The sequence below is a fragment of the Vespa mandarinia genome, chromosome 21 (genome assembly GCF_050613455.1).
Source record: "Vespa mandarinia isolate Hongniang chromosome 21, ASM5061345v1, whole genome shotgun sequence".
NCBI classification, from domain to species: Eukaryota; Metazoa; Arthropoda; class Insecta; order Hymenoptera; family Vespidae; genus Vespa; species Vespa mandarinia.
Genome location: NC_140830.1, coordinates 2761608 through 2775541, shown reverse-complemented (window position 1 = coordinate 2775541; position 13934 = coordinate 2761608). Strand labels below are relative to the sequence as shown.

At 31.3% G+C, this 13934-nt stretch overlaps 1 long non-coding RNA gene across 1 annotated transcript; it reads right to left on the bottom strand.

Annotated features, from left to right (window-relative positions):
- Positions 1-1346: 1346 nt before the first annotated feature.
- Positions 1347-13934, bottom strand: LOC118444014 (uncharacterized). The gene is made up of 3 exons (XR_014983470.1): positions 13672-13934; positions 4678-4765; positions 1347-1897 (listed from the first exon to the last, which is right to left on the bottom strand). It is a non-coding gene; the product is annotated as an uncharacterized LOC118444014 (long non-coding RNA).

The window sequence follows — 13934 nt, the reverse complement described above, 5'->3', positions numbered from 1 at the left end:
AACGCATTATTATAATTTTAAATTTTATACCCATCATAATTGTACGAATATTCATCGAGATATTTTAATGAATATTACAAACCAGCCAGTTCGACATTTCCTTATTTATATCTATATAATATTTTCTTATACAAATACTTATGATCAAAATTATACCTTTTAAAATTTAATATGTAACATCGTCTTTCGATGATTGATAACTAATAATAATAATAATAATGATGATGATGATGATGGTAATAATAATAATAATAATAACAATAATAATAATAATAATAATAATAATAATAATAATAATAATAATAATAATAATAATAATAATAATAATAATAATAATAATAAAAATAATAAAAAGAAGAAGAAAATTTATAATGTAATTTATTTAATTCGTATTATTAATAATATCCAATCTGATTGAAAGTATAATCTTATTATTATCATTATTGTTTTTATATCAGTATTATATATTATTAGTATAATTATTTATGTAATGTTTATACTAATGTATGTAGTATATTATAACTGATTATAGTATAATTATAATATATGAAAAAATTTTTATTTTACATTATTTTGCTTCTTTAGAAACATGACGCATAAATCCTTTATATAATATATTATAATTATACTCTTTATAAAAATATAAAATTCAAATAGGATTGAAATAAAGAATTAAACTTTATAACGATACAACAATATTAATTAATTTAAATTTAACATAATGAAAGAGGGTATATAATTTAATCTCTTTTTTTGTTTTTTTGTTTTTTTTTTTCTTTTTTTCTTCTTCTTTCTAATCTCATCTATGATATACATATATATTTTGAGAAACAAAGAAAGCATTTGGCACAATAAGAAACAAGACTAATCCAGAACGTAAGGAATATGGGAGGGGCAAGTAATTCGATGCCAGTGGCACTGCGGCAACTTCGGCACCATCTTTCCCTTTCCCTTTCCCTTTCTTTCTCTCTTTCTCTCTTTTTCTTTTTCTTTTTCTAAACCACATGGTAGGGTGGGCACATTTTGACCGAACCATAGGTATACGCATACAAACATACATACATACATATGTATAAGTTTTATATATATATATATATATATATATATATATATATATGTACGTAAAAGGTACGTACCTACGTAGAAAGGAAGTCGAAAGTCGATTCGTTGGAATTCAATCTTCCAGATAAATCTTCAAATCATCCTAATAAAAATCATTTGAACATAATAATAATTTTTAATCATTCTTACTATACATATTATATATATATATTTTTTTTTCTTTTCTTTCTAAAAATGTTCGAATAATTTAAAAAAAAATAATTATAGATACGAACAATAACTACACCAATTTGTTTAGGATATTTTGAATAATCTCATTGCTTAATTTATTAGAATCCTTTTGGTTTTTAAGATTCCGCGTTTCTCTCTGTTGATATCTTAGAGACAAATTCAGAGACCAGATTGCTGCTGGGGTTGGTTGCTTGGTTGGTTGGTTGGTTGGTAACAAACGCAAAAGAGAGAAGCCAGAGGCAAGAAGGACACTCCAAAGTAGTCCTGGACACAGGCCGCTTCCCAATCTCATTTGGTACTAGCATGCCCTCAGCTCGCTTCACCTCGGGCTTCTCGGATTACCAACTTCCATCTCGGTTCTTTACTCTCTCTATCTTTCTCTCTCTCTCTCTCTCTCTCTCTCTCTTTCTATGGACCCTTCGTCTCGCCTACGTCCTCTCTTCGAAATACCCTCTTCTCTCGAACGTAGATCATTATCGCCGAACATTCCGAGATGTATCCTTGCTGCAAACTCGGACTTACTCTCAAAGGATCAAGCTCGATCTCGTGGGACGAGTGACCACTATTTCTTGGTCCTTCCCCCTCTTCTTTATCCTTTCTTTAACTATAAAAGATATACATATGTACGTACTTACGAACTTTTTCTCAAAGTAAGGTATACGATACGGTCTTTTTCTTTTTTAATGAAAGATATCGACTAGAGTCAAGAGAGAGAGAGAGAGAGAGAGAGAGAAAGTGAGAGAGAGAGAGAGAGAGAATATAGTAATCTAGACCATACATGTATATACATATATATTATAAATATATTGTATGGTACTATATGTATGGTAGGCTCTTCTTTGGATATCAAGACGAATGAAAAAAGGGCCTATTTATCTTGACACTCTTGATCGTAAGGAAAGGTCTTTCGAGAATACTCAAGGAGGATGCCTGATTCATCAGGTTCATTCATCAACGTCGACCGCTTCTGTTTCTTTCATATATATTTCATTGTAAATCATATACATATAACTACTATACTTGTAACTAAACGAATAAGATATATGTATGTACATATGTATTTACTTGCACACATGCCTTTATATTCTAAATATTAACATAAAAGATGCATCTTTTTTAAATATATCATAAATCCAGAAACTTAACAAAATTAATATATATATATATATATATATATATATATATATATATATAAAATAATATAAAATATATTAGAGAGTTGGAATCATTTCTTTGTTAGACTAATCGGTGAGGTATCTTGACTAATTAGGATTTCGAGAAGAGTGAGAGAGAGAGAGAGAGAGAGAGAGAGAGAAAGAGAGAGGGAGAGATAGAAAGTAAAAAAAGTGGGTATGGGTCTGAGTATGGTATGACGCGATAATGCAGCAAGGAACGTTGGGTGATGGCGGCAAAGAAAAGAAGAGAAGAGAAGAGAAGAGAAGAGAAGAGAAGAAAAGAGAGAAGAGGAGAGGAGAAGAGAGGAAAGGAGAAAAGAGAAAGAAGAAGAAGAAGAAGAAGAAGAAGAAAAAAAGAAAAAAAGAGGGGGAGGAGAAGGTGGGACCTGCCGCACTGACCTTGACTAGGCCTAAAGTTGAGGTGGGTTGAGGTGCTGAGACTTCTTAGTCGTTCTCCCCACCACTTTTCATCCTTCTCTCTCTCTCTCTCTCTCTCTTTCTCTGTGTATGTCTTTTTTTCCATCTCCCTCTAGCATACATTGGCCAGCCCGGTGGGGCCAGCCCTGCCTGTTCTGCATTCGCAGACTCCTCCATCAAGGACATCACAAAAAGTACATTAGACGAAAACACGTTGCCATTATACCGCACCGCGAACAGAACGAAAACTCTATATGTCTGCTGCTACATCGTGGGCCTCTACCCCTCCCCACTAACCCCCGCCCCCGTCCTCCTGATCGCCCGCCCGCCTGTCCTCCCAGTACACTGCTTCCAACCGCACTACTACCATCACCCGTACCAGGGGATCACCAACGCCATCATCGAAAGACTAGCTACGTTACTACCGACGCCCAGAGGCCCCCGCAACACCACCAAAAAGGCCCCACGGCCATCTCCCCTGTCTTTCTGTGGCTAAGTTAACCTTAGGCCTGGCCTCCAAACTCGTTCGGTGCCTTTAAGTATTTTTGCTTCTTTGGAATGTCTGCTGTTAGAAACTGTGAGGGGGGGTTGGGAGGCAAAGGGTGCTAGAAAGAGAGAGAGAGAGAGAGAGAACGAACTAATGTTTCCATGATTAATATCAATCTTTCTAATTATATACATACATATATATATATATGTATATGTATTTTATTTATTTAGTCGTTTTAATTAGAACGAAATATTTATTCGTAATTTATTTATATTCTAATCGACGTCCGTATCTAAATTCGTTCGTATCAATTGGATATATTTATCGTTAAAGAATTATAAAGAAAAGAAAGGGAATGATTCTATGGTGAACGTACGAAACTCTTTTCGTATTGCACCTTACCATCAACTACTCGCGCTAGCTCGCTCAAGATCAAGGTCAACATCGTGAAGATGACTGGGCTCGACGTACCTTTTCAACTCTCTCTCTCTCTCTCTCTTTCTCTCTCTTTCTCTCTCCTTCTTTTTTTTCTTCGAGATACCATCATCCAATTCGCAGGCCATCAGGATAGAAAATTAATGTTAGATTTTCTATAGTTTAAATTTTATTAAACGTAATTGGGTGTATTTTATGATAAAAAAAAAAATAAATAAAAAATAAATAAATTCATACATACACACACATAAATATATATATATATATATATATATATATATATATATATATGTGCATGCATATACATATATTTATGATTGATATTTCTTTAATATTCGCATTAATTTCGACGATGTTATTTTGAAATCATGTATTTAATAAGTTCTATAATACATATATAAATTTTTTCTTCGAGAACATAATCGAACGTCTTATGCTTCATGAAATCTTTTCGTTTATGTCCTTTAAATGACTATATAACGGATAATCCTATGGTAATTTCTATGAGGCAATACTATTTTATCGAAACTCAACGCTTTCTCTATACAAGCTATTAAGAAACCTGCTTTGACTAATACTTAAATCTTATACTTGTATTAGTTACATACTCTTTTTTTTTTTTTTTGGTTATATGTTAATACGTACATATAATATATACATGCATACATGTGTACACACATAAAGAAATATTTTCAAGTGAATTTATCGTATAGTAAGCGAGATATCTAATCGCGTGGGTGGGCCTTCCTCTGTTTTTAGTTTCATGCTTTGCGTTCTATTCGATCTTGTCTCTCTCTCTCTCTCTCTCTCTCTCTCTCCTTTTTCCTCCCTTTCCCTCCCCTCTCTCCCACCGCTATATATACCTACCATAATGTTTTTCTTCGATCTTTCTTAAATCTGGTTATAGTGAGAGAGATCCAAAACCGGTAATCTTTCGAGGTGTGGCGAGCGGTACCTTTAAAATAAAAGAGAGAAAGAAAGTAAGAATGAAAGAAAAAAAAAAAAAAAAGAAAGAAAGAAAGAGGAGAAAGAGAGAAAAGAAAGGAGATAGGGTGAAATTGTGTATTTTAATCTTTATATACATAAATATATATATATATATATGTGTGTGTGTGTGTGTGTGTGTGTGTGTGTGTTACTTATAAGATCGTTATGATTTCGTGGCTAATTTTTATCGAGCCAATAATCAGACATCTACCGTCTTAATCGATTGAAATTAAAGACTGAAATAAAAAGATGTCCTCGAGTCGAAAAAAGAAAGAAAGAAAAAAAAAAAAAAAAAAGAAAAAAAAGAACCAGGATGCCTTTTTGGTTAATGGACCTGTTTGTTAATTCGAACGTTTTTTTCTTCTTCTTCTTCTTCTTCTTCTTCTTCATTTTTTTTATTCTTTCTTTCTTTCTTTCCTCTCTCCTTCTCCCTCTCTCTCTCTCTCTCTCTCTCTCTCTCTCTTCCTTTCCAAACGCAATTAAATAAAAAATGAGGAATTATCAGTGGAGATATAAAATAAATAAGTAAATTTAAGTAAAAAATAAGTAAATCTCGTTCGGCACGAACGGTTTCTTCTTATCGAAGAATATTAAAAATGGTGAAGTGTCGAATAATGGAAAGCAAAATAATTGAAAGATATCGAATCGTTCGGTATAACGATGCCAAAGACAAATGGGAGGATATTGGTGTTGTCGCGAAAACGTTTACCTGTAATTATTGCGAAATAGTAATACCATGGTAGTATCAGACAGTAGTATCAGACAGTAGTAGTAGTAGTAGTAGTAGTAGTAGTAGTAGTAGTAGTAGCAGTAATAGGTTGCTTTTTCTTTCTCTCTCACTTCTCCTTCTCCCCCTGTCGTCCATCTCCTCCCACTATCCTTCATCTGCCAATTGCTTACTTTCTTATCCGTTTATTTTATTTTACCCTTCTTTTTTTTTTTATTTTTGCGCATTAAGGATCAAGAAGAAGGATTCACGAGAAACCCTCGGAAATGGAGCCAGTCTCTTGGAGAAACGATTTTTTTCACAGATAAAACTTCATTTGTCTCTCTCTCTCTCTCTCTCTCTCTCTCTTTCTCTATCTCTATCTTGTTTTAAGTAGTTTCACTTAATTGCATTATACAGAAAGAGAGAGAGAGAGAGAGAGAGAGAGAGAGAGAGAGAGAGAGAGAGAGATTTAAGACTGATTTGTGTTGAGAGGAAACGGACAACTGGTTCTTGCTTATGGTTCGTCCAAGTTACTCCTACGATTTCTTATAAATAAAATTATAAAAAAAAAAAAAAAAAAAAAAAGAAAGAGAAAGAAAAGAAAAAAGAAAAAAAATTCTTTTTAAACGAAAATTCTTCTTTCCCCGTTCTTTACTTCTTATTCTCTTTTCTTTTCTTTTTTTTTTTTCTTTCTTTTCGTTTGTCCTTATCTCAGTGCTTAGAAAAATATCGATCGATATATTGAGAGAGAAAAAGAAAATTTGTTTAAAAATAAGCCTTTTAAGATCCTACGCTATTGGACGATAATAGAATTCGGATAATTATAAAACCATGATTTCGAACGTTTGACATATCGACGTGGAAATTACGTCGAGCTGACTATTTTTTTTCTTTTCTTCTTTTTTTTTTTCCTTTTTTTTCTTTTTTTTTTCTTTTCTTTTTTCCTACTATTAATAGATGTAGGCCTTCCTTTTATATTTCCATCAAAGTAAAGGATCTCGTTATGTATTATGTCTCGTAGATAAAAAGATTAAATCGAGTCCTATCGAGGCGACAGGCTATGCGTTGCGACACGACACCTTTATTATTATCTATCAGGACGAGTTTTTCCTTAGTAAACGATATATAACGTTGACTAGGAAGCTGGATGAACTATGACGTATATTTAATAGCTACTTTCACGTTCGATGACCGATTAATCGTTAGCCATATTTTGATCGATCTGTGACCTCTGCAATTTCAATATACATGGATTCTCATTTTACATTGATTTTCTCTTCAATCATTATTTCTTTGTTTCTTTTTTCTTTTTCTTTTTCTTTTTTTTGTATTTCTTTCTCTTAGTTTTTTTTTCTTTTTTTTTTTTTTTTTTCATTACATCTCTCTCATTAATTTTATTATTGATGTTATTAATCATAATGTATCGTGTTAATAATTGTTATTAATTGTCCAAAGAATAAGATAGTTTAAGATATTATTCCTATATAGAAATTTTTCATTTATATTAATGTGCATTTTCATTTTCAATCATCGTTATTATAATCATCGTTAGATAATTTTTCGATTGACAGTTCATCTTTCATTGGAGTAATATTCCGTTTGTAATATTTATCCAATGTGCCGATATATTTATTCATTTAATCAACATACTCGTATGTTGAGTATCGGTCTCGGTCATACTTATTTATATATATATATATATATATATATATATATATATATATATATATATTTACAATATTATCGATTTTCTGTCCCGCCGAGTTCACACGAACGTATGAGATAATTTCCACTTTACGAACGAAACCTTTTCGAACAAAAAGTATAAACAAAGAGATAAATCGTTATCTTCTCAAAAGGAGAGTAGAATTTTTACGAGTAATTTTTTGATAACCAAAAAAAAAAAAAAAAAGAAGAAAAAAAAAGGAAAAAATAAAGAATAAAAAAATAAAAAGAAGAATGAAAAATGTTGCAGAGGAGAGAATTAACGAGAAAAATATGTCAGTTGTATATATCCACCGTGGGCGTTGCCCACATTTCGCAGAACATAATTCACGACGGTGTCCTTGGCATTAAGTATGTAAATGTTTCGACGAGCGGACAACGCGCGGACGTTTAATTCGTCGGTGAATCGGCAATCGTGCGGGGACATCTCTTCAATTGGGCTTCGGGACGGCGGCGTTCCATGAAATCATTGAGAGGTAATTAGGTTGCGCATAATGATAACCGGACAAACACGTTCGTCGCAACCCAGACGCAAATTCATGTTCTCTATGTATTCACGTATTTATGTATCTTTATGTATCTATACATATATATATATATATATATATATATATATGTATGTATGTATTTACACATACGTATACGTTTGTCTAAGTTACGAATATTATTATCGTTTGGTATCGCGATCGATATCCTTTCTCAATTTATTTTAAACAAGAGAGAGAGAGAGAGAGAGAGAGAGAGAGAGGGCGAGAGAGAGAGAGAGAAATAATAATATTAATTCGCAGGATCATCGATCTTTTTCAAATGACAATTTTATTTTTCTGATATTCTTTTGCATATTTTTAATTTTTTTCTTTCTTCTTTTTCATTCATTTAATCATTATTCCTTAAAGATTATTATTCGGAAATATTTCTTTTTTTTCGCCTTGCTTAACGTCATCGTACGAATTAATGATATTCATCCTTTCATTTCTCTTTTCTCTTTATATACATATATACATATATGTTGATATTGATGAATGAAACTCTCTCTCTCTCTCTCTCTCTCTCTCTCTCTATCTCTCTTTCCGTTTTTTTATGTTTGTTGATTCTTTAATCAAAAAAAAAAAAAAAGAAAAAAAAAAGAAAAAGAAAAAGTAAGAAAGAAAAAACTGTTCATGCCACCAACATTGATGATATTATTCCGACATATTTCCATCGGCATTAAGGACGTCCTCCGATATTAATGAAATTAATCGTTTTTATCTTCGATACGATAACTTTGGTATTTCTTTTTAAAAGAGAGCTCTTATTACGTGCCCCGTGAGATTAATCGAATGAAATTTCTTTGACGGACGTGCTCGTTAATAACGGCTATCTTACTACGTTTGGTAAATCAAAGGGGACATCTATTATAGGTAGCAAATCTTGAAATTGGTATTTAAGAACAACGGGTCACAATATTATTTAGGGAGACCGAGATATCTCTTCTTATCTTTTGTGTGTTAACATTTGCATCCGAAAGGATAAATTTTCAATGTTACTTCTTCCAATTATTTCTTCTTCTTCTTCTTCTTTCCTTTTCTTTTTTTTCTTTTTTTTTCTTTTTTTTTCTTTTTTTTTTTTTTTCCTTTTAATATTATTGCATTGCATCATATCTCTTTCTCTCTGTATTTATTTAACCTACTTGAACGAGCAGAGTGCTTGACATTTTTCACTTTGTGAAAATTTGTTTTGTTGTAGCGATAGTAATACGTTGCGTTGAAAAAAAGAAAAAAAAAAAAAAAGAGAAAAAAGAAAAAAACAAGAAAAAACAAAAAATGAATAAATGAAATTTAATTTCGAATTAAATCACAGAATAGAATTAATTAATGTTGTATCGATTTTATGGTTAATAATTAGTCAATTTCGTCGACAAAAAATATGATAGATAATTGTTTGGATAAAGTTGAAAAAACAAAATAGATATGTGTGTATGTATGTGCATGTGTGTGTGTGTGTGTATAAATATATTTATAGTTATATATATCTGTAAGTACGAGTTCTGTATCTTGCCTTGTTCAGATCGATCGTCGCCCTTAACCCGATATAGATAGTGTAGGTAAAACTGGGACAACAAGTATGTTCATTAAACAGCCATTGCGCATAAACTTTTTCGTATCTTTTGCGTTATCCTAAAAATCCATTTTCTTACGTATCTTTTCGATATAATTTATAGAAAAGATAAAAGACAAAAACAAAGTTTCGAAAATCGAAAAATGAGAAAGAAAAAGAAAACCACTCCAAACGATAAAAATGAGAAAGAGAGAGAAAGATAGATAGACAAACAGATAGAGAAAAGAGTATATATACTATATATATATATATATATATATTTAAGAAATAAATATTTTAATCACTTTGTACCGCCCTCGCAATACGTGAGTTATAATATATGTCTAGTAAAGTAGCATACACACACACATACACATGCACATACATTTTCAGATACATGTATTTATACGTATAGAATATCGGCTATGCTTTATATATATATATATATATACATGAAGCTTCGATGGAGGTGGGGTCGATGCTTAGAGGGCTATAAAAAGAGAAAGCTGGATTCTCGCGTGTATGTTATCTATCAATGTATGTATTTATGTATTTATATATGTATGTGCATATTCGATGCTCGAGCATGCGCAGTTGCTCGTACATACATACATACATACATACGTACATAGGCCAGAAGCGTGAGGCCACGATTATAGTGCTCTCGTAGGAATGAATGGTTATATCGCCATATAAACGACGTGTCTAATCGTAGTGTAGTTCGTTTCCCTGTTGATTTTCTAACGATTATTTTATCGTTAGTTTATATCATACTTTTTTTATAATTGCATTTGAAAATATTTCAATCGAATCATTTCTTTTCTTTATTAATATATAAATAAGGTGGATAAGGTTCTCTCTTATCCAAGGTAAATGTCTCCATTTCTTTTATTTTCTTTTCTTCATTTTTGTTGTATTTTTCTTTTTTTTATTAACGTTTCTTCCGTTTTCTTTTCTTTTTCTTTTTTTTTTTTTTGTCGTCGATAAAAAAATTCACTTACGTTACTACGTATATACATTATACTGCGGAGTTTTTATATCGTATAAGTATATACAAATTTTTCTTTACAATCTTCGTTTCTTCTTCTTTCTTTATTTTTTTTTTTCTCTTTTCTTATTATCATTTTTTTTTAATAGCGAACTTTTATTTCTAACACATATCTATCAAGTATACTGTTCTATAAGTCTCATCTTTTATTAATTTTTATTTATACACATTGGGGGTATTAAATTAAATCATAGATTATTAATGCATATTCGTTTTTTTTTCTCAAATAGATATTCATTTTCTAATGTTTTCGATTAAGTTTTGACGTTCATCGTTTTTAGAAATTCTGGATTTAGGAAGATTAGAAATACTCCGTACTTACGACTTCATATACATATATATATATATTTATTTTTTGTTTTTACGTTTAAATAGGATAAAGAATATAAATTTTAAAAATGTATTGAACGATCGTATTAATCCATATTACAGTCTATATTGTTTAATAGTACCATCCAGTGTTTTTAGAGCAATGGCCTTCTGATCGTAATTATTGGCTCGATTCCCAACATACGTGGTATTCACGTGTCGTCGTTAGCCGTGTCCAACATGCCAAAAGCAGAAGCTCTTGTTATGAAATCGAATAGATAAAGGAAGAACTAGGATTTCATAAAAACGATCATCGTTATATACTTACGTCCACTTTATTTATATAATACCAGAATTATGGTATTATAGAAAATATTCGATTACGTTATTTACGTCAATTTAATATTGAAATTTTTATCTTCGTATTAATTAATTAATTACTTAATTATTCATTCATTCGTTCATTCATTCATTTCAATGTCCAATTACGAGCTATTAATGTTATTTATTTTTAAAATGTTTCTTCTTTCTTTCTCTTCTTCTTTCTTCTGTTTTTCTTTTTTTTTTTTTTTTTTCCTTTTTCTATATCTCAAGCCAAATATTACATTTCTAATTATGTTGATTTAATGAACTATTTGAATAGCGAAGGTTAGATCTTATTCAAAAGGCTCTCATTTAATACGACCATGATCGTCTAATGAAGTAGCTTCTTCAATGGATTTATTTTTTAATAGGATTATATATCTCTCTTTTCGTTTTATTATTTTTTAATATATATATATATATATATATATATATATATATATATATTTAATTTATATGTATATATTAATGAGAGAATTTTCAATTAGGAGTTATATACCATAAATATATACACAGTGTCTCGAGGTGATCGAGTATCTACCTCGAGAGAACATAGTAAGGCTGTGGCTGTTGTTAATCGTTCGATTGAATCTAATTCGCCTTCATTATTCGTTATGTCGTAGTATGGATAGTCGATGTTAGTTCAAGGTCATCACATATAGACATTATAATACATGCCATTCGATCGTTCGAGCATTATATATTGTAAACAAGATCGTAAGACACAAATGGCTTTTTGACTTGATAGCATTATTTGATCTATATCATTGATCACACAGATGAACATTTAAATTCTTTCGCACTCGTAAACATCATTTCAATAAAATAATTGCTTTATATTATTAGAATAAATATAAAAATTTTTTTCTCATAGGTGAAGAAAAATATCGAGAGAGAGAGAGAGAGAGAGAGAGAGAGAGAGAGAGAGAGAGAGAGAGAGAGAGATAGAGTTTTGGCTTTCGGAAATTGTCTACCATCTGTCGTTTCGCCCTTTTACATAAGACATGTTCTTCGTGATCGTTCTTCTTCTTCTTCTTCCTCTTTCTCTTCTTCCTCTTCTTCGTCTTCTTAAAGTAAAAAATCCATTTACTTTACTTTCCGTTTTCAAGCTGTTTCCAAAAGGAAAGAAGAAAAGAATATCTTTTCTTCTCTCTTTTTCTTCTCTTCTTTTTTCTCTTTTCTTTCTTTTCTTTTCTTCTCTTGCTTTTTCCTTTTTTTCATCTTTTTCTTTTTCTTTTTTTTCTTTTTTTTTTTTTAAACGTCTCATCGAAAAGCAAATTTAAACGGAGAATATCCATATATTTTCATACCCTTAATCTTCTCATTTTTTTTCTTCTCTCTCTCTCTCTCTCTCTCTCTCTCTCTCTCTCTCTCTCTCTCTTTCTCTCTCATTGAATTCAATCCTGTTCCGAGGAATGTGTTGGAAACGAGCGGGAGCGCAGGGGGAGGGGAAAGGAAGAAAAAAAAAAGAAAAAGAAAAAAGTCGATGATAGCTCGACACGTGCATACTTCCATTCTTCTTTTGGATTCTAAATCCGCCTGCGGCTCGTCAAAGCGGCCTACATTTCCGGAACGCGGACGATGATGCAACAGTGAGAAAAATGAAACAGGTGCGGGGAACTAGAGACGCTTGGATTCTTCTGTAAATATTATAGAGACAGGTTTAAATGTCCCCTTGTTCGAATTTCGATAAATTTCATTCAAATCGATAATATTTATTTTCCATTGTATTTTTTCTTTCTTTTTCGTTTTCGTTTTTTTTTTCTCTCCCTCTTCATTCTCTCTTCTTTCCTTTAATTTTTTTTCCAAAAAATTCGACGGACTCGAAGTGAACAATGATTGTCTTTCAAATGATCCTTGAAAGGTCACAAGCACGATATACCGACGAAGATTTCTACGTTATCGACGTAAGAATCGATCACATCGATCGTTGGTAATTAGAACAAAAATTTCTTTTTTCTTTTCTTCTTTTCTTTTTTTTTTCAACGATTCCTACTTCTCATTCTTCGTTAATCTACGAATGAATATATTTATATTGAAAATTTTACGTCGAATCGTTAAAAAAAAGAAGAAAGAAAAAAAAAGAAAGATAAAGACAGAGATTTATTAACAATCGATAAAACAGATATCTGTTTATACCGCGTGAACAGTGGCGGGAAATTGGAAAGTTTTACCGCACATAGACAAGTTATTAACAACGATAATTTCTATTTTAATTTGTTCGAAGTAAGATTTAATATTACATAATTTTTTTTCTCGTTGCGAGATAACAAATAAATTATTCAAAATTGATAATTATTTTTCTACTCTCTTTTTCTGTCTGTCTGTCTCTCTCTCTCCCTCTCTCTCTCTTTTCTTTTTTTACGATATTTTATCTTAATACTCACGATTAATATATTTCATCATAATATTCTCGATATAAACAAAGGGTGATTGAAATTATTACTATTAATTAATGTACATAAAACGAAAGATTCTATTCTCTTTTTTGTTCTCTTTATCTTTCCCTTTCTTTTTGTTTTTCGTCTCATTTCTTTTTGTTTTGTTTTGTTTCTTTTTGTTTTTTTGTTAATTACAACTTCCTCGATCATAACGAATAAGAGATAATTTATGAATCACGACAAGGATACGAAGGAAGACTTACAATCTTACGAATACGAAGTTACTACTGCTGCTGCTGCTGCTGCTGCTGTTGCTGCTGCTGCTGCTGTTGCTGCTGCTGCTGGCAAAATTCTCGTTGTGGCCGCCGACACGTTTTATTTATAGCGGAGGAGGTCGTGGTGCGTTCCAAAAGCTCCTTGCCTCGACAGTATCTCGCGAGAAACGCGCTAATCGTATTCTCTTCAACGAGATTTTATCCGGTTGTGTTATTCGTCGTGTTGAGAGAGATAGATAATAAAAGATCGA